Below are 22,500 nucleotides of genomic sequence, written 5' to 3'. Positions count from 1 at the left end.
CATCACTCCAACGACAACTTTAAAAATTCAAGTATTTTAAATATTTTCCCTGTTCTAGAAGGAAAACAGCACAATTAATCACTAAGGTTGAAATCTACACAAGTTAAAATCTATCACTGGTGGTCAATAAATGAAACACTTTATATTTTTAAAAATGATTAAATACAACAAATTTATTTTCAAATTCAAAATTCATAAGTGAAATTCACAATGTCAGGGAAACTTACTATTACTTGAAAACAACACAAAGTTTAATTAATTATTGAATTAATTATTGTTAAAATAAAATCAAAATGAATTTATCAAGAAAATTTATTAATTAATAAAGAAATTAAATTATTCAATCAAAACTCAAACAGGTAAGCAATAATTAAAATTTGAAAAGAACTCTAAGTGAATGCAAATTAATTCACAAGTATGCATTTCTTAATCAGTAAGAACTACCTAAGTTAATCACACGAATTGTGAATGCAAATATATGAAAACATACAATTTGGAAAAGTATGAATTTCAATAGTAAAATGTAAAAGCACTAAGAAGAATGTAAACACGCAGAATATAAAAGAAGACTTGAAAAGAATCAAATATAGAACACACACAAAACTGAAATGTGAAAAAACACTAAATATTTTTAAGTGCACTTAAAAATTGTAATAACACATTACATGGTACCAGTTCAAGTACTTACTAAGGCGCTGTTACGATTCACACTTTTATAATGTCTGGTCAGATTCCATAAATAACCACTATACTGTTAAGAAATTTAATCTAAGAATGACCACGTAAGTACAAAGTCTTTAAATTAAAAATTCCCTCTGTAAAAATAGAGAGAGAGAGAGAGAGAGAGAGAGAGAGAGAGAGAGAGAGAGAGAGAGAGAGAGGCGTAAGCACACTCAACTTACAAAAACCGGAATCAGAATGAATCTCTCTTCTATGGGAACTACTGATCAACAAGATGCAAAATGGATGATGTCAAAGCACCTAGGGGTCTAGAGTTTCTGCTAAAATCTTAATAAATTCACTTTCAAACGAGAGGGAAAGAAAATGAGATTATGATTCTTAATAACTATTAACAATACACGATTTCAAAACATAAAATTCTCTTAGCAAGAAAAATATGACTGCTAAAAAAACTATCGCAAAAAAAGAGTGACGTAATTTCCGAGATAATGATGTTACAAGGTTAGGCAAGACGTTCTGACGACAGAATCTTCAAGAAGTTTTAACATTATGCAGTATTGCGCAATAAGTCACATGGTTTAGGCAAGAGCAGAGATGAATGATAATGATACTGATTCAATACGAAACGCAGCTTAATCATCTGACTGAAATGCACAAAAGAGAGAAGATATGACTGAGATGCCTTTGTTTCTAAGGATGATGACAGCTATATCCACTTATGAATACGTGATACTTTCTTTTCATTCTACGTTATTTCTTTAATATAAAGTATGCTTTTGTGAATTCTGAACATTCATTACTTGAACATATCAATTCTAATTTAATTTTATAATGCTTTGTGATTCTGAACATTCATTACTTGAACATATCAATTCTAATTTAATTTTAATATGGAATCTGAACACAAAAGACGTAAATACATTTTACAAAGGCATTAACATAAGAATATATATAAAGAGTAGATGTCCAAAGTACCCATCAGTAAAGAAAAAGAATCACATATTCATACACATATGATAAATCCTTGTAACTAACTCATGAGATTTATTTTTATCTATTATAAATGTTATTTTCATATCCCTCCGTTGAAAACAATTGTTTCGCATTTCAGATGAAAATATATGCAATAATTATAACATGCCGTGTAAGTCTAGAGCAGCGGAATACATTTAATGAGATCACTTGATTGCAGATGAAAGTTTTGAAATATTTTCAACAAGTTAAATGTTACGCAGATTGAATTTGATATCTGGTGCGCTCATAAATAGGATTTGTGTGTGTGTGTGTGTGTGTGAGTAGATCTGGTTCACATTCATTTATATACCTTGATACATTCAAGCATTATGCCGAACGATACGAAGAAAGTAACACAACTGTCACTCTTTATCACTTGAACTGCTGTATCACCGAAATCTCCAACAGACACTTCATTCATTGACAAAGGAGACTCATCATCTGCCTGTCGAGCATCATATGCGATTGATCCCTATCATAAATACCGCCTTGAAGTTCCTGGGGTATCCACGCCTTTCCTTTTCGGTGTCTCTAGCACTTCCTCTATCTATCATTTTCTAGGTCTTCCTCTCTTACCCCTTTCCTAATAACCTATTTTTTTTTATTTATTTATTTATTTTTTTTTTAAATCCTTTCGTTCTTCTTTCTTTCCGTACTGCCAGATCATCACAAAACACTTTGACCAGCGCTAACATTTTGACCAGTCTTGTGAATTTCCATATAATTCATCTTTTTAATTCCCCTTGCACCACAAAATACAAAAACAGTTCATCTCAGCAGCATCAACTTGTTTCTTTCGTTCGCTGCCATCATCCACACTCCACCTCCATATCGTGTGTGCGATGGAAATTCTTTACTGACAGGGGAACAGTATTCAAATGTCCTAATACGCAAAATTAAGAAAAGTGTATCAGGCGTTTAAATAGCTTAGATACTTTTCTTAAATTGTTAGACTAAACTTGTTCTTAGCCTTTTATCATTTTCGACCTGCCATGATAAATTGTTCAAAATGTCCAAAACAGTAACAAATGAAAGTAAAAAACCTTTCCAGCGTTTAAATCAGCTAGAGAATAAGCAGCTATCTGTTGACTACCGGGTGCATCCAAACTCTTAACCTGACGGTGATAATTATAACAGAGGATTGTGACGCTAACTAACGACTTGAAGTATTTTACGTACTATTGTCCGGAAGCTCAGATAAACGTACCTTCATTATGGCTGTCTGTAGTACACATATATGATATGAGGATATGCACTGGATTTTTTATAGTAGGATAGGAGCAGCCTTATAGAAGCTCAAGAAACAAATTTACCATATATAACAATCTCCCAATTGTTATATATGGTAAATTCATATACATACAAATTCATTAAGAGGATTTTGTGGATTTAGACTTAAAATTTCATTTTGGAAAGAAAAAAGGCACTGGACAAAAACAGCGCCTCAAAGAAAGGCAAGGAAAACACTTTAGAAGAGATAAAAATGGAACAGTTCTTTGAAGTCCTAAGTCAAGGATTCCTGGGGCTTTGAGGATTTTATAGCTAACAAATTCAACAATACGCACACACTCAGTTACAAATTTTATTTAAGCTCAGATATCGCACTCTATGTAGACAGTAATTGTTACTTTTTAAAAGATGTCCAAATTTTTCTATTTTTTATTTATATATTGTAGTTACAGACTGTAAGTAATTATAAAGCTACAAAGGAAGAAATGTTAGAACATAGTGATTACCTGATATATACCTGGCATATACGTCTATAACGTTTATTTTACATCCATACATACACACACACACACACACACACACACACACACACACACACACACATATATATATATATATATATATATATATATATATATATATATATATATATATATATATATATATATATAAAATCAGGGGGTAAGGGCGAACTCAGCGCACATCACATTCTCATCCAGATCAAGGGCAGGAATTCAGAAGCAGAAGACACAGTATCCATTTATTCCAAGCTTTCGTGATTCATAATCACATCATCAGGGATATCTACAACAATAAAATACAATATATCAATATAAAATTAAAAGAGCTATATACAAAACTTTAATTTTAAAAGCGGACGAAGGAAACTGATAAAAACGAAATAAGTAAAATTGTTAAGAGCAGAAAACATACGTGAACAAAGACGCACTTAGAAACAAAATAGTAAAATTCAGAATACATACTTAAATACAGACACTTTCAAAAAAAAAAAAAAAAAATTGCTAATAATAAATGATAAAATACTGGAGGTTAACCTACCATTACAGAGGATAAAGACGCGCACTAAGAACAAAACATACAAAAATTTTGAGAGAGGCAAAGAGTTAAGAAATATACAAGGGAACAGCGGTTGTTTGGGAGTTCAGAGAAGGAACTCGTTGTTTAATATTTAATGTTTCGAGGATAAGTAGTTCTTGTGGGTTGTTTGTATAACCAATGATCTTAAAATCTTCATAGATGATTTCGGTTTTGCATTCAATTGTATGGCTACGTATATTAGAGGATTCTGGATTTGTCAATCGACATCCGGTTCTATAACTTATTCCTCTATGGGAATCGGCCCTCACCCTGAGAAGCCGCCTGGTGGATCCAATATATTTTCCCAAATTACATTTAGGACAGTTGTACTCGTAGACAACACCAGACGACATCAAAGGCGGTAGCCGATCCTTGAATCTGAAAAGAGAGCCAATATTTTTAGGGTTCTTGGGTATTAATTTTAGATTGATGGCCCCAATGTATTTTTGGACGGTTTTCAAGAAATCCCTTCGAAATTTATCTTCATATAAGAAAGGAAATGTTGCATAGAATGGGAGTTTAGGAACGTCAAAACACTTTGGCCTATTGGAGAAATTTTCTATTTAGAAGTTTTTTTTGAGAATCGTGTGAAAAACAGTGGGTAGGGAAACATTATTGGTAAAGTATTGTTGTAAGAAGACAATTTCTTGGTGAAAGAGGTTCCAGTCCGATGTTAAAGATAATGCACGATGTATAAAGAGTGTAGATAGAGTTCAGTTTAAAATTTATAAAACAAAAGCTGTAAAAATTAGACCCCAGACCCGTAAAAGTTTTCTTTCTGAATATAGATGTGTTAAACTTGTCATTACCTTTGGTTACGAGTATATCTAAAAATGCTAGCTTGAATTCGTGTTCTTTTTCTATTGTGAAAGTGATGTTGTGATGATAGGAATGACAAAATTGCCCTCTATTTGTCTGACAGTTCCCCTCCCCTTATCAGGCTTTTATTTTTAATGGTGTGCTTTTCAGACAAATAGAGGGCATGGCCATGGGTTCTCCTCTCGACCTACGTTCGCCAACATCTTCATGTGCTCCCTGGAGGAGCGAATACTCGATGAGTGCCCCTTAGCCTATCGCCCCCTATTCTATGCTAGATATGTTGATGACACTTTTATTCTGTTTAAACAAGACCACGACGCTGAACGCTTCTTAGAATTTTGTAATTCCTATCCTTTCTTACAACGAGTTCCTTCTCTGAACTGCCAAACAACCGCTGTTCCCTTGTATCTTTAACTCTTTGCCTCTCTCAAAATTTTTGTATGTTTTGTTCTTAGTGCGTCTTTATCCTCTGTAATGGTAGGTTAACCTCCAGTATTTTATTCATTTATTTTTGGCAATTTTTTTTTTTTTAAAGTGTCTGTATTTAAGTATGTGTTCTGAATTTTACTATTTTTGTTTCTAAGTGCGTCTTTGTTCACGTATGTTTTCTGCTCTTAACAATTTTACTTTTATTTCGTTTTTATCAGTTTTCCTTCGTCCGCTTTTAAAATTAAAGTTTTGTATATAGCTCTTTTAATTTTATATTGATATATTGTATTTTATTGTTGTAGATATCCCTGATGATGTGATTATGAATCACGAAAGCTTGGAATAAATGGATACTGTGTCTTCTGCTTCTGATTCCTGCCCTTGATCTGGATAGATATATTATATATATATATATATATATATATATATATATATATATATATATATATATATATATATAGATATAGATAGATAGATAGATAGATAGATAGATAGATAGAATATATAGATATATAGTTTATGTGTGTGCGCGCGTATGAACAGAAAATAACAGGATTTGCATGTATTTTAGTAATACACATAGTTTGTGGACACAGTCTCTACTACAGCATTAGCGACAGCATGCAGAAAAAAATGAGGCCTTCAATAGACATGAACTCCATAGAGCTAAAAGGATTCTATTTGATTTAGAAAGAGTAATATCTAATAGTTGTCTCAGTACTCTCTTTTGTTCGATTAGTACTTGGTTAAGCACATAAAGGAAAAATAAAAATTTCCAAACGCTTTTCGAATAAAGCAAATAGAGTTTAAACTTCATCATTCATGTTATTGATTCTCACATCCAGATGTTCGTTCTGAGGTTGTTACAGAAGGAAGAAAAGAAAGACCGTTCAAACAGATCGAGGTTACTTGCAGCTGTAAATTAGATCCAAGAGTAAAAGGATATATGAGGTAATCTTAGTTTAACTATGTCGATGCTAAACATACCACTGCCAGGAAAACCCACGACATATCAATGCCAGTCACATAAGGATGTTCTGTGTATAACTATATGATTAATATTCAAAAGTTTGGTTTTTACATATACTCATTCCCCTGATCCCAACTCCTTGACGAGGTGGGGGGCTTAGGGATCATCTGCAGAGAAAGTATGCCCTTTATGCCTACGCTCTCTGCTGTGGATCCAACTGAACATTGGGACCTTTAACTCCTTTATTCCTCCTCTTACAAATTTTCCCTTTTCCCTTCTTCTTCTTTCGTTGACGACCTTGGCGTAGTTTTGGACTATTGAATTGACTACTCTTTTAACTTGATGGAGGGTGGTTGAGCGAGGGGAAATTTTTAAGTCAAGCCATGCCCACAGTGCTGGGTCCGATCTCTACGTACTAACGACCCTTAAGGCACTATGGGTATAGAGTTTATCCAGGTGCGGGACCCAGGGCAGTTACCAGGGTGTGTAACGTCATTGCCCTTCCCCCAGTTGGGCCTCCTTGGTGAGAGGGACCTCATCCTGGATGAAATTTATCAATATTTTATATAGAGAAAAATATTAACTTCCCAACGACTTTTGGCATGGCAATGGACTGTTCTCATCAGGATAACTCAAATAATGAAAATCAGAGTAGTATTAAAACATTATTACTATAGAATAAGCCCAAAAAAGTAAATATCCCTAGGACCCCACCTTGATTCACTTTGATTCTCTCTTTGGGGATTCAAACTGGTGAAGGTTTTTGAGCTTAGAAGCAGACAAAGTCACATCTTTATTAAAATTAGGAAATTACTTACTGAATCGATCGATGCCCATCACAGGAGATGAGCATAAGGCAAATTAAAAAAAGGAAATGGTTGGTTGAAACAACAACAAAAACCAATCAGAAAATTATCAGTGTATAAAGAATATATAGATAACATAAATAAATGTCACAAGGCATGATACAATGAACAGTGTGCAAGGCACAGTAGTATTACCAAATCTTGAGGATGAAACTCTAGGTAAATTAATACTTTTAGATTCATTAAAGAAAAGATACAATAACGTTGAAAACTGAGCAATATATGAGGTCCCAAGCAGGAAAGACAAAAGTAAAACTATCAAAATAGCCCAGATAAAGTTTAGTGGCCAAACCTTACCCTTGAAAATTGAAATGCTCGGATTAAATAGGGAACTAAGACCTTATGTTCCTAAACCTATGCAATGCAAGAACTGTTGCAAATATGGTCATACAGCCATTAAGTGCAGGAATATTCATAGATGTGCCTTTTGCAGCTTGCAGGACCATAAAACACGCTGGGACTTTGTCCAACCCAAATGCATAAATTGTGGATTAGAACATCATGCTAGATCTAAATTGTGTGCGTTCTAGATTTACAATACAGAACTTAAATTACTGCAAGAACGAACTGGAATGTCGATAAGAGAAGCAAAGCTGGAACTGAAAGTGAGAGGATTGAATGACCCAGCTAAGAAATTTAGGTATGCAGACACCTCAGAGTCAAGCAATACCAGCACTGAAAGAAATGATAATAATAGAAATAAAGAAATACCACCACAAAAAAATACAAGATGAAAAGAACTCTTCAAACATATATGACATTACCACTGTGGAAAATCGATTTACCTCTTTACAGGAAATTGAAATGAATAATAATATAGAAGAAGACAAAGAAGAATTACAATCACAAGAATGTGATAAAATGGATAACGCAACTCGGAAGAGGCAACTGGATAAGACCCCACCTAATTCCACCAAACAAATCTGTAGAGATAAATAACCCACCAATCTCACCAAAAGCTAAAGTTCAGAAACAGAACACTAAATCAAATATTCCACTGTCTCTCATAGTAACTGTTCTTAATATATGACTAACAACATCCAAGAAGGGTTGAGAAAGGAAAGCCGGGTGGTGACGCCGCTGTTTCTAACTGTATTCTGTTTAAATTCTTACACCAAACGATGACAAGAAGTCATCGGAAAATCTTACAGGATCACAAAACAGTAACAATCACTTATCCTCAAATTTCTTACTAAACAATTACAAAGGCAAATCACTCAAATTAAAGCAATACAACACAATTAATAATAATGCAGTGTTTCAATAAACTTAGATTATTTAATAAAACTCATAATTCAAATGACAATAAAGAAAACGTTGAAACAGCAAATTAAATGGTATACTCAACTAAATAAACAAGTAAAGCCTTTCACAAAGTTAATTCCAACATTCTCCCCACCATAGGAGTCATAACTCCTATCAAGAAAACAATAATGAACAAGGTACAGTCCAATAACATACAGTAAGTTACACTGGAATTTGTCACAAATAGGAAGTTAAGATTTAACAGCAATTTCAATAGATTCTGTAGCAGTAACTCAAACTGATGTTTGCTAAAGGACAAAAATAAACAATAAATTAGGATAAATGTTATTCATAGCAAAATGGACTTACAAATCTTGAATAAACATGTGAATCTTGATACAAACCTATATGATCACAAATCTAGTTTCTTAGGGACCTTAGTTATCCGGCCCCATCGGGTGCGATTCTCAACAGAGTACTCAAGAGGGAATACAGACTTAGATTTCTCAAGAGGGGATTCATTTATGGTTTCTGTTATAGCTTCAGAGTCAAAACTTGAAATTTCCAGATAATGTAATCTTTGTAAATGGCCTGGTAATTACCCCTTTGGAAGTTTTTACATTTACACTTCTAATAAGTCCATCTTTGCCTGGAAATACATCAACTATCACACCCAAGGGCCAATGCAGTCGGGGCAAATTATCTTCCTTTACTAACACTAAATCGCCCTTTTTCAGGTCACAATTTGGAGTGAAACCCTTAACAACACAAGGTAGATTCCTGATATAATCATTGCTCCATACAGTCCAAAACTTATTTAAGATCTGCCTTCTTAAGATTTCTCTATCACTTAAATCCTTAGATGAAATACAAGAAGGGTCAGTGTTCACCGGAGTTTGAAAACCTGTACTTCTTCCAATAAGAAAATGAGAGGGAGTTAAAGGGACAGGGGCATCAGGTTCATCACTAACAAAAGTCAAAGGCCTGGAATTTACACACGCCTCAACTTCATGTAAGGTCGTTTCTAATTCACACCTGGAAATATAATTGCCACCTAAAGTTTTTCTAACAGCATACTTTACTGATCTTATTAAACGTTCCCACCAACCTCCCCACCAAGGAGACCTTGGAACTATAAATCTCCAATGGAGAGGCAGGTGTCCATAAACCTTTTGCAATTCACTGACACATGCAACAAAGGTCTTAGCATTATCGGAATACAGCACTGATGGAAGGCCCCTACGAGCAATAAATCTGCAAATTGCAAGCATACAGTCAAAGACACTCATGGAGTCAGTAAGCTCACATGTATGGAGCGACTACAGCACACGTGAAAAACAAAATATAAAACTTTTTCGATGCACAATCAGCACAAATTGGAGACCAGCAAAGTCGAGACCAAGTTACAGTAAATGGTGGTGCAGCCTTCACCCTTAATTCTGGTAAAGGAGCTACAGGTTGACTGCAAGCCCTTGAATCATGTCTTTGACATCTAACACATTTCTTGATGACAGACTTTGCTAATACTCTAATTCCTATTATCCAAAAACTACTTCTTAAGGAAGACATAATGGAAGAAACACCTGCATGTTTAAGAAATATATGTTGAAAGCTGACAAGTAGTTTAGCAAAGTGACATTTGGGTATTATTACTGGGTGTTTACTTTCATAGGTTAAATCTGCATGCTCAAGCCTACCCTTAATTCTCAATAAACCTTGCTCATCTAGAAAAGGATCCAATTTACAAAAAATTGACCCCTTTGAAATAGGTTTTTTTTCTCAATAAAGCATTAACTTCCGAGGGATAGACCTCTCTCTGTACGCAATAAATCATTTTAGTTTTTGCCTTCTCTAATTCATCTGAAGTCAGTGGGCCTGAAGTTCCCAAACATTTAATTACATGCATTTTACAGTTATGTACAAATCTCAAAACCCAAGCTATTACATGCTGAGTTTTACAAAAGTGACTCCATCTATCAAATTCAAACGAAGATGTGTCTAAACTGAGAGCAACACAAGTCACATCTTCCTTACAATTAGCTTCTTCCATAGTAGAAAACAATTTTTTACCTTCATGACAAAAATACAAAGTTTAGATAGCCAGGAGGGACCATTTACCCATAAACTGTTAGCCGAAAGCTGATCACCTAACATCCCGCTGGATATCAAATCAGAAGGGTTGTCAATTCCTGAACAATGATGCCAACAGCTAGGTGGAGTTATACTTTGGATTTCAGTAACTCTGTTAGCTACAAAGGGTTTCCATTTACAAGGGTCACCTTGAATCCAAGCAAGTGCTATCTTAGAATCAGTCCAACATTTGAGGGAGGTATCATTACCCAAACTTAGAGCATCCTTTACAAAAACTACTAACCTTGAACATAATAAACTCCCCATTAATTCCAGTCTAGGAAGAGTTACTGTCTTGACAGGTGCTACTCTAGATCTGGATGCCACCAATGACACCTTATAAGAACCATCCTGGGAGCAGGTTCGTATATATACACAAGCACCATACCCCTTTGTGGAAGCATCTCCAAAGGCTTGTAATTCAATTTTACAAAGACCTGCCCATGAAGTATCAGGAAAATAGCACCTATTAACATTCCAAGATTTCAGAAATTTAGCACTCTCGACCCACTTCTAAACTTAACCTGCAGTTCCAGAGGTAATAAATCATCCCAAAGAAGACCCAATCTCCAAATGTACCTGAAAGAGTATTTACATACATTACAAAAGGGACTTATAAGACCAGAGGATCAAATAATTTAGCAATAAGACTCAAACTGATCGTTTGGTCAACTCCAGCTCTACCTTGGAGCTTAGTTCAATTCCATGAAAGGAAAATGTATCAGAATTGTTATACCAATGCAATCCTAACACACTAGTAGCTTCATCTTCTTTAACAAGATTAATTCTATCATTAAATCTAGAAGTCACTAATTTGCTATTAGAGACCCATTTGGTCAAAGGCATACCTGCCAGAGATAAAACCTTACGAGCCTCACTGAACTTGGCATAAGCTTCATTAAAGCCTGTCAGCACCACTCAACCAATTATCTACATACATATTTTCCTTTAACTCTTGTTATTACCTCAGTCATTTTTACACTGTTCAAGATGTATAAGAATTGTAGCATTTAATAAAAGGGGCTAGCAGTGTTACCTAATGGAACACGCCGAAATCTCATAATTCTAATACCATTTTCACACTTCAGTAAGAAACGATGTACTCTCTATCTTCTCGTCTCATATTCACTTGTAAAAATGCCTTGTTGATATCACCTGACAAGGCTATAGGCCCATCTCCTAAATCGAATCAGTATTTTTACTAAGTCGAGGTTAAGAGATAGGCTAGTTTGGAGACAATCATTCTAAGATACTCCATTGTAACTAGCGGAAGCATCAAAAACAGGTCTTACCTTTGTACTTGTAGTAGCCTCTCTTACAAAGGTCTGTGAGGCATATAAAAAATAGGGAAACCACTACTAATCTCATTGCTAGGAATTTCCTCAATTATACCCTCCTTTTCATACTCATCAAAAACCTTGTAATACTCAGTTTCAGCTTAACATCCTTATCCAGTTTACATGTAATTTATTTAGTCTCTTTAAAGCAAGTTGTTTATTATCTATTAGATCACTCTTAGCTGTTTCACTTTCCAAGGTAGGGCTACTTCATATCTACCTTCAACAAATTGAATTTTCTCAGAAAATTCCTGCAATGTGAAATTTGACTCTAATTGATTATTGGACTCCTTAGGACTAATCCCTACAGATTCCAGATCCCAAAATTTACTTACATCATAATCAGACACCGGATGAAATACAACATTTGAGATGGACGTACAGGATAAAAAGGATTAGCATGCCAGGCACCAGACAGTACCCAACCAAATACAGAGTTTTGAGCTAAAATTCCATCAAATTGAATTACATCATCAGACTTTATGAACTGCCAGTATGCATCCAAACCTATCAATATATCAATATTCACATGTGAATTATTCTGATAATCATCAGCAGTTGTACATGAGAAAGGCGTTTAACATATTATTTGGAATAACTGGTCTAATCAAGGGCTGACATATCTTAGGAATCTCAACAGCTGTCAACAAATGTGATAAATTATTACGATCAAGTACCTTCAATTTATAAATGTTACTTAGGCTACTCTTAATTGACTTGTCACCTCCAAATACTGAATATGCAAGGGGCTGACTAGTAATCCACTCAGATTTCCATTTCTTTACAATATTACTACTGACATAAGTACGGTCAGACCCACTGTCAAACAAAGCTCTTGCTTCAGTAGGTATGCCATTAGATCCCACAACACGAACCTTTGCAGTTTGCAAAATAGTACAAGTTACATTTGTAGAACCAACGTTATGAAGAGCAGCTCCAGCAAAATTAACAGAGGAACCTTGCTCATTACCTTTATTTACAATTTCAGACCTGTTCTCTACTGCAACCTTTATGGAGTCATTATCCTTATTTGAATCCAACTTAATACCACACATTATGAGGTTATGTTTTCCATTACATTTTTTACACTTGGAAAAACACCTTTTAGCTAAATGACCCTTTTTTAAACACTTAAAGCACAATCCAGCAGATTTTATTTTCTCAGCACGCTGTGGCCCATTCAATTTCAAGGTTTCATAACAATTTTCTGTTTTATGTTTTTTAGCACAAAATCCACAGATAGGATATTCAACCTCTGATGAGGTATGCAGAGCAGATGCAGAGGTTACCTTCTCCCTTGAGCCCTTAGAGTGCCAGTTTCTTTTTTCTTCAGATACACTAGGATTTTCTGGTTTCCTAGAAGTAACCTCTTTAAATGTCTCAGACCTTTCAATAGTTTCAATTTCTTCTTGTAAGAATTTCAGAAGCCATTCCAATCACTTTCATGACAGCGCCTTTCCTAGCCCACTCCATTCGTATTTCACTCGGAAGACGAGAAAGAATAATTGGCGTCAGGAAAACTTCACACTGCTTATCAGATACACCTAAAGCCTCTAAACTTCTGATATGCGTCAACAACTCGTCCTGTAGATTCCACAGCAGGTAAACATACTTAGGGCCTCCTGCCTTAACAGGAACCTTGCCATTTAAAAGTGCTTGAACATGGGCAAATATCATCCTCTGTGGACTTCCTAATCTCTCCTTAAGTAGATCACATGCAATCTTATAATTTACACTTGTGTGAGATAGACCTGAGATAACTGATTTGGCTTCTCCTTCCAGCAATGACGCTAAATAACTAAACTTACTTATTACTGGTATCTCTGAATTGTCTACATGGCAACTGAACTGGTCCCAAAAGGACTGCCATTCTGTCACTTCTCCTTTAAATTTCGGCAGTTCTAGCTTAGGCAGCTTCACTTGTGCACCTTAAGATCCATTAGTAGTACTACTATCATCGTCGTTCTAAACTCAAAGGCCTTGTCCAAGTCATCATCAAGCAAGTCACTTTCTAACTCAACTTCTATTTCTGACTGTACTTCATCTAACTTGAACAAACGAATATCAAAATTTTCAATAACAGCCTTCAATTCAACTGCACTAATGACAGGCCTTCCTAATAAACTTACGAGTTCCTTTCCTAGCCTAGAAACCCATCCTCTGGCTGCCTTTCTCTTCTTTAACAAATTCTCCATCTTGAACTATTTATTAGCATATAATTACTCACAAACGGGTTCTTGATATCCTTTCTCGGGGTCTGGGCACCAAAATGTTCTTAATATATGACTAACAACATCCAAGAAGGGTTGAGAAAGGAAAGCCGGGTGGTGACGCCGCTGTTTCTAACTGTATTCTGTTTAAATTCTTACAACAAACGATGACAAGAAGCCATCGGAAAATCTTACAGGATCACAAAACAGTAACAATCACTTATCCTCAAATTTCTTACTCAACAATTACAAAGGCAAATCACTCAAATTAAAGCAATACAATACAATTAATAATAATGCAGTGTTTCAATAAACTTAGATTATTTAATAAAACTCATAATTCAAATGACAATAAAGAAAACGTTGAAACAGCAAATTAAATGGCATACTCAACTAAATAAACATGTAAAGCCTTTCACAAAGTTAATTCCAACAGTAACAATAGTACCTTTAGGAGCAGAATCACAAAATTCAGTGAAATGGAAAACCAAAATACAGATCACTACAGTGAAAGCAAAGAGATTCGCCCATCACCAATTATAGGCGCCACAGGAAAAACAACAAACTGAGAAACACGAAGACACATGCGGCTGCAGTAAATGCTTTATAGCAATGTGCCACAAAAATAAGACTTTAACCAAAGACAGCCTAACCGACACCATAAGAAATTTCATGTGGAATAGGAGTAAGGAAAAAACAAACATCAAATCTCATGAAGTAGGTTGTATGTGTATTGAACACTTGGAATATTACAAAGAGAAACACATCAGTGTTGTAGATAATATTCTAAAGAAAATCAAAATGGAAAAATTAAATCAATATAGTAAAAGAAGTAACAGTTATAATAATAAAAATAATAATAATAATAATAATAATAATAATAATAAATAATAATAATAATAATAATAATAATAATATAATAATAATAATAATAATAATAATATCTTTTATTTCAGCTCAGGGCCATATACATAGAATATACAAAATGCAGACAGTAACATACACAATCTAGATACATGAGACAACATGATTAAAAAAAATTAATAATCGGCACTTATCCACCAAATAGCTGAGGTAGCATAAAAAATAGTAATCATAATAATACTGGTAATAACAGTTGTAATGTTGGTGAAAAAAAATGCATTGAAAGTTATAACAGTTACTGTGCAGATAATACAACTTAAATTTCATCCTAGAGACCTTGGGTGTTTACAGTAGTCAGGTCCAGAGAGCTCAATACAAAAATTGAATGTAAAAATCTTTAACTTAATAGTATTCACAGTAGTAATGAAAAAGTAAGATATCAGCAATAATTATAATAATAATGACAGAATCTGCAGATGACATCTTTCCAATACAGAGATTAAGTCTTTTAGGGGACAAAGGCCTCATTTTCCCATCTTTCCCACAATTTAGATCATCATCTTGCTTCACTCCTTAGGATGCTTTGTATGAGCAAGTTGCTGCTGTTTCTCACTCGGGTTACCAGACTGGACATTGTTCGCCTTACAATGATTTTTAAATTGTCCAGGTGGTTTTCTATGAACATCTGTGTGGCGGAGTGGTAGCGGGGAGTGTTTGTGAGGCGTCTCAAAATGTCATTGTGCACAACAGTGATACGTCTCATGGTCTCTCGGGTATAGCTTAGGGAGCACCCAAGATACTGTAGCAGTGCGAGCGGAAGAGCAGCAGTTTCACTTCTCGGTGACAGAAGGCAAACCTCCTTGCAATCATGTTACCAGCTGCACATAGCTTACGACGCCTCTGTTCAATGTCTGCCGTATCTTTTAGGTCGTCGGTGATAATGTGACCCAAATACGGAAATTCGTGCACAAATTCCAGCCGATGGTTTCCGAGGAAAATTTGTGGTTCTGCAATATGCTTAAGCGATCTCAGGAGCAGCGAAATGCACTGGGTCTTGGTTTCGTTGTAAATTATATCAAATTCCTCTGAATATTGGCGGTAAGTGTCGAGGTATCACCCCAATTAATACAATGAGATTTTTCACTCAGATGGATAAACAGTGCATTTGAAGTCTGGGCCCCCTGATCCCAACTCCTTGACGAGGTGGGGGCTTAGGGATCCACTGCAGAGAGAGTATGCCCCTTTACGCCTACACTCTCTGCTGTGGATCCAACTGAACATTGGGACCTTTAACTCCTTTACTCCTCCTCCTTATAAATTTTCCACTTTCCCTTCTTTTTTCGTTGACGATCCTGGCATGGTTTTGGACTATTCAATTGACTGCTCTTTTAACCTGATGGAGGCCCTAATGTTGATGACCCCAGCATGGAATTAGGCTTGGCTACCGGATTCGCTCAAAAAAAATAAGCCCAACATAACAACGATGGCACCATATGAGCCATTAACAAGAAATAATAAAAAAAGAAAAATGTACAAACCCGACCCAACATTAGTTCATTTTGACCATATTTTTGGGACAGATAATTGGTCCAGATTTCTTGTTCTCAAAACAGAGAGGAAAATTTCCTCCTATGTTTTAGAGAACAAATTATTAAGCTTATACCCAACTAGAGAAATGAGTTTCAGAGCACTGAAATTTAATGAATGGCTGATTGAAGCCACAACAAAAGCCCAGTCAGAAACATTTCAGAACATTAAAGAAATTCAAGGGATAAATGTAACGGTGAAAAGCCATGACATGCTCAACTATATCCAAGGTACAGTTGTACTACCCCAAATTGAAAATGAGGAAGAATTACCAGAAAAGAATATTATATTAGAATCCCTAAAATTAAGATATGACAATATTCACAATCTGGAGTTATATCAAATTCCAAGTAAAAAAAACAAGAAGTTTCCATCAAAATAGCAAAAATCAAATTCACAGGCCAAAATTTACCAGCAAAGATTGAAATACTTGGTCAAAACAGAGAAGTACGCCCTCACGTACCGAAACCACTGCAATGTAAAAAATGTTGTAAATTTGATCACACATTCAGGAAATGCCAAAATAAAGAAATATGTGCAGTGTGTGGTTCAGAAGACCATAGAACTGAGTGGAATTGCCCAAATATTAAATGTGCTAACTGTGGACTTGCTCACCATGCAAAGTCAAAAGAATGCCCATTCTATATGTACAATACAGAATTAAAGCTTCTGATGAGTAGAACTGGAATGGCAGCAAGAGAGGCTAAGCTTGAGTTAAAAGTTAGAGGGATACTTGACCCAAGCAGAAATCCATCATATAAAATTATGTTAAAAAATAAGGTCCCCCAAATATCAGAAGCTTGTTTAGAAAATAGGAATCTAATACCTGAAACCACAATAAAAAACAAGTATGCTGCTCTATCATCCTTAGATGATCATGATGCCAATACTTCATGTATAGAGACAGCACCTTCCAATGCAGACATTGCTGATGATTTCCCACCAGATCAGAGAGGCAAGGGGAAAAAGGGGAGAGAACCCTGGAAATGGGACCCCTCCAAAAATAAAAAAAAAAAACTTGACAACAAAGAGGACTCCCACCCTCTAAAAAGTAATATAGATAGTATTGAAGTAGAAGCTGAAACATTAACCACCTCACAAACTAACGATTTCTCGGAAAATAACAACATTGTCCATATAACTCCATCACCCATAATAGGACAAAGAGGAAAATCCTTAACTCATCCTCAACCCCAACCAAGTAGCAGTATTCATCAACAAGCTGCTTCTGTTGAAATAGACTCCTCTCCCCCAGTCTCAGTAAAACAACAAGACACTCCTAATCACTCAAAATAGAAATGCCTTATCCACTCATGATAAATTATGTGGATGTAATGAATGTTTCATTGTTCAGTTCAATACAATGAAACTTCCATCAACAACTAAAAACCAACAGGAAAATCTCGAAAAACACTCTGAAGATTGCATGTGTGTAGACCATCTTATTAAAACTAGCTCATCGAGTGCTAGAGGCATAGAACATTTCTCGGAAAAAATAAAACAAAAAAAAAAGTCCCAAGGAGCAATTACAAAGAGACTTAACATAAAGTCAAATATTAAGAAACCTGCAGCTTTACATAGATATGCAACCACAAAAGTAAGAGAAAGTAATGTTCTGCTTGACAGAGGTCTTCCCCCACAATAACATTCAGCGCTTATATTATTCAGTAGAACGTAAATGGTTTAAAAACACGATTACAAATAGGAGAAATTCAAAGATTATTAAAACAATATGAACCAATAGCAATATGCTTGCAACATACAAATGAAAATGTCTCGAGAATAGGCAATTATACATTAGCATCACATTCAGTTCCTGATATGAATACATTAGGAACAGCAATTTACGTCAATAACCGAATTACTTACGAAAATATATTGACTAATAGTTCTAAATTCCAACTATCTGGAATTAAACTTCATATTAACAACTCTACTTTTAATTTGTATAATATTTACAACCAACCTTCATGTAATTATGATTTACAAAATCTACCTCAAGTATTACCGAATATAGGTGATGATTTTTTAATGGTTGGAGATTTTAATGCCCACAGCCCATTATGGGATTCCTTTTGCAAGGAAACAGATTCACATGGTAACAAAATTGAGCATATGATTGACAATCATAATCTTTGCATTTTAAATGATGGAGATATTAGCACTTACTTTTCAAAATCCCATGGAGGTTTTTCATCCATAGACTTAAGTATTTGCTCACCTAATATAGTGGACAGATTTGATTGGAATGTTTTAGATGATCCATATACCAGTGATCATTTTCCAATTTTAATATCCTGTTTGGGAAAATACCCCAACACCAACTACCTCCCAACGATATAATGTAGATAAGGCAGACTGGGACCAGTATAAATTTAAAACCAGCCAGATCCATCCATTTACAGCAGTACAAGGTCATGTTGAGACAGTAGATTTATTCACAAACTTTGTAATTACAGCTGCTGACGAATCTATTCCTAAGTCAACTACTAATCCCAAGAAACACTCATTACCCTGGTGGTCTGACACACTATCCCACCTGATACAAGAAAAACATATTAAAGGTAGAAGATTAGAAACCCTGCATAATAGATTTAATGTCATAAGTAAAAGACCTCTAAATTTTGAGAGCACTGCCAAGAAACTTGTAGACATTACTATACAAATCAGTCTACTAAAACCTCATTACAATCGGATCTCGGCAAGATTCAGAAGGGAAGCCATTAGAGGAAAAATAATGTCATGGCAAAAATATGTATCTAGCATATCTGATACAGCCTCAATAAGTAAAGTCTGGGAAAAATTTAGGAAAATTAATGGATCTCATATTAGATCTCAGAGACATGCAATTATACATAATGGCCAACCAGTACATGATAGTACCACAATTTCGAATATTTTAGGGCGTAACATCCAAGCAATAAGTAGTATAGTCAATATAGATGATCACTTTCGAACCATTAAAGCCCGTGAAGAAGCTGTCCCATTGAATTTTGAAACATTAGAGGATATATATTATAACCAGATTTTCACAGAATAGGAATTTGAATATGCTTTATCTAACTGTAACTCTTCTGCTCCAGGCCAAGACAACGTAAATTTTGAGATGATAAAAAACCTGGCTCTTTTAGCAAAAACATACTTATCGAAGCTTTATAATCATTTATGGGTAAATCACCTGTTCCCAAAAGCATGGAAACATGCTATAATCATACCAGTTGTCAAACCAGGGAAAGATCCAAGCAATCCAAATAACTATAGACCAATATCCCTGACAAGTTGCTTGTGCAAATTGCTAAAAAATGGTAAATTAAAGACTAAAATTGGTGCTACGTAAGAATAAGACTCTGTCTTCAACTCAATTTGGCTCACAATCTGAAAGATCTACTTTAGATTCACTTTCCTATCTAGAAAATCATATACGGAGAGGGTTTGAACGTAAGCAAATTACAGTTGCCATATTCTTTGATATCCAAAAAGCATATGATACGACCTGGAGATACTCAATTTTAAAGTCCTTACACGAAAATGGTTTTAGAGGGCACTTACCAATTTTTATCGAGAATTTTATCCATGAAAGAACTTTTCAAACACGAATAAATAATGTATATTCTGACTCCTTCAATTTAGATTGTGGAGTCCCTCAAGGGAGTGTTTTGAGTGGAACACGTTTTGCTCTAGCTATTAATAACATCGTAAAGCAGTTACCATAGGGAGTACAAAATAGCTTGTATGTAGATGACTTTGCTACATATTATTCCTCAAGCAGTCTTCGTCATCTAAAAAGAATTCTTAATAAAGCTATCAAAAACATCCAGAACTGGACTTTGTCAGCAGGCTTTAAGCTCTCTATAGAGAAAACCCAAGCAATTATGTTCTACAAAAATAGTAGATGGAAACAGAATCAAGACATAGATCTTAAATTAGGTGATAGTCTCATTCAGTTTAGTAATACTGTAAAATTTTTAGGCTTGGTGTTTGACACTCATCTTAACTGGAAAGCACACATAGCCTTTGTAAAAAATAAATGTAATAGTGCCTTAAATTTGATAAGAAAATTGTCTCATACTACTTGGGGAGCTAAGAAACAAACATTGCTTATGATATATAAAGCACTAGTTTTATCCAAAATAGATTATGGAAGTCCAATTTACGGGTCAGCATCACAAAGTACCTTGAAGTCCTTAGACTCTATCCACAGTCGAGGCTTGAGACTTTGTAGTGGAGCCTTTAAATCTTCTCCAAACACTTTAGTTTGTGAAAGTGGCGAACCCCCATTATCCTTACATCGTGACCTTGTAACAATGAGAAGTGCTTTAAAGATAACGTCCACTGATTCCCCCACAAAAAAACTATTTGCCATGCGAGATATATTTATTAGTAATCACGAACCACCTTTTCCAATAAGAGCTAATATGGTTATTGGAATCTATTGGTGTTAGAGTAAATATACTCCCACCCTCAAATTCTCCACCTCCATGGATGATGAAGAAAATCAAAGTATGTTCTAACCTTTATCATCTGTCAAAAAAGCAAGATTATACTTCAGATCGCTATAAACAGTATACATTAGAAAACACATTCGAAGTAAAGACCCACATAAAGCAATATACACTGATGGATCCAAATCTTCTGCAGGAGTTGGTTGTGCTGCAGTGTCATCATGCAAAATAAGTCAGAATTCATTGCCAATTGAAGCAACTGTCTTTACTGCTGAGTTAACAGCAATTATATTGGCAATCAATCAATAAAATTGTCAAAAAATAAACTGAATACTAAATTTGTAATATATTCTGACTCAAGAAGCGCAATTGAATCCCTCAAGAGTTATTCACATAAGAACCCTTTAGTAAAGGAAATTAAACAAATCATCAATAAATTATATTCACGTGAGGTTAACATTGAAATATGCTGGATTCCTGCCCATGTTGGAATCCAAAGTAATGAAAAGGCAGATGAAAAGGCCAAGTCTGGGATAAATTCACCAACTTGTTGTACAATAAATTGCCTGCTACAGATTATATAAACTCAGTGAAGCAGTGCATAAAAACAAAATGGCAAAATCTGTGGGATAGTGAACCAGACACCAATAAATTAAAGTGCATCAAACAGAAAGTAGACTTGTGGCATACATCAGTACAAAATGAAAAACGAGCGGAAGTAATATTAACAAGATTACGAATAGGCCACACAAGACTAACTCACGAGTACTTAGTGATAACTCCACAAGGGAACATCCCTCATTGCAATGTGTGCAATACAATTTTAACAGTCAAGCATATTTTATGTGAATGCCTAATTTTTAATAGTGAAAGAAATTTATATTTAGGCGATAAATCATTATCAGAAATACTATCAGAATCAGATCATTTTTCTTTATATAGAGTATTAATATTTTTAAAAAAGAATAATTTGATTAATAAGATTTAACATATACCGTTTTAAATAGATGACTTTTGTCATTTTTATCTATTTCAGTCTTTTATAAGTTCAATTCATATTTTTAATTCCAACCTCATATATCACTTAACAATCCCCTCATTTATCATTAATTTATTATAATTCATTAACCTCATTCCATACCATTCCATGTTGTAGACATAACATTTTATGAGCGTATTTTTTAAATAATTTCCTCCCGAATGATTTCGGGCCAGCACTGCAAGAGTCTGGTTAGACTCATTGGGTTTACCTGGTAAATCTTAACTTTATAATAAATAATGAAGTCTGGGCTGTTTATCCATCTGAGTGAAAATCTCATTGTATTAATTGGGGTGATACCTCAGTAATTGCTAGATCTAATGATTATGTTTCAAGAAATTTACTGGAATCGGCAATTATACAAATCACTAATAAAAACAACCTAAATCTTAGTCTGGGAATGTACATTTGGACCCATATATTCGTAAGATGTTTATGAAGGACCTTAAAATAAATGAACTACTAATAAATTAGTCCCACATGTATATAGTTATTATTTTCTCTCTCTCTCTCTCTCTCTCTCTCCTCTCTCTCTCTGG

The sequence above is a fragment of the Macrobrachium nipponense genome, chromosome 16 (genome assembly GCF_015104395.2).
Source record: "Macrobrachium nipponense isolate FS-2020 chromosome 16, ASM1510439v2, whole genome shotgun sequence".
NCBI classification, from domain to species: domain Eukaryota; kingdom Metazoa; phylum Arthropoda; class Malacostraca; order Decapoda; family Palaemonidae; genus Macrobrachium; species Macrobrachium nipponense.
This window is presented reverse-complemented; position numbering follows the sequence as displayed.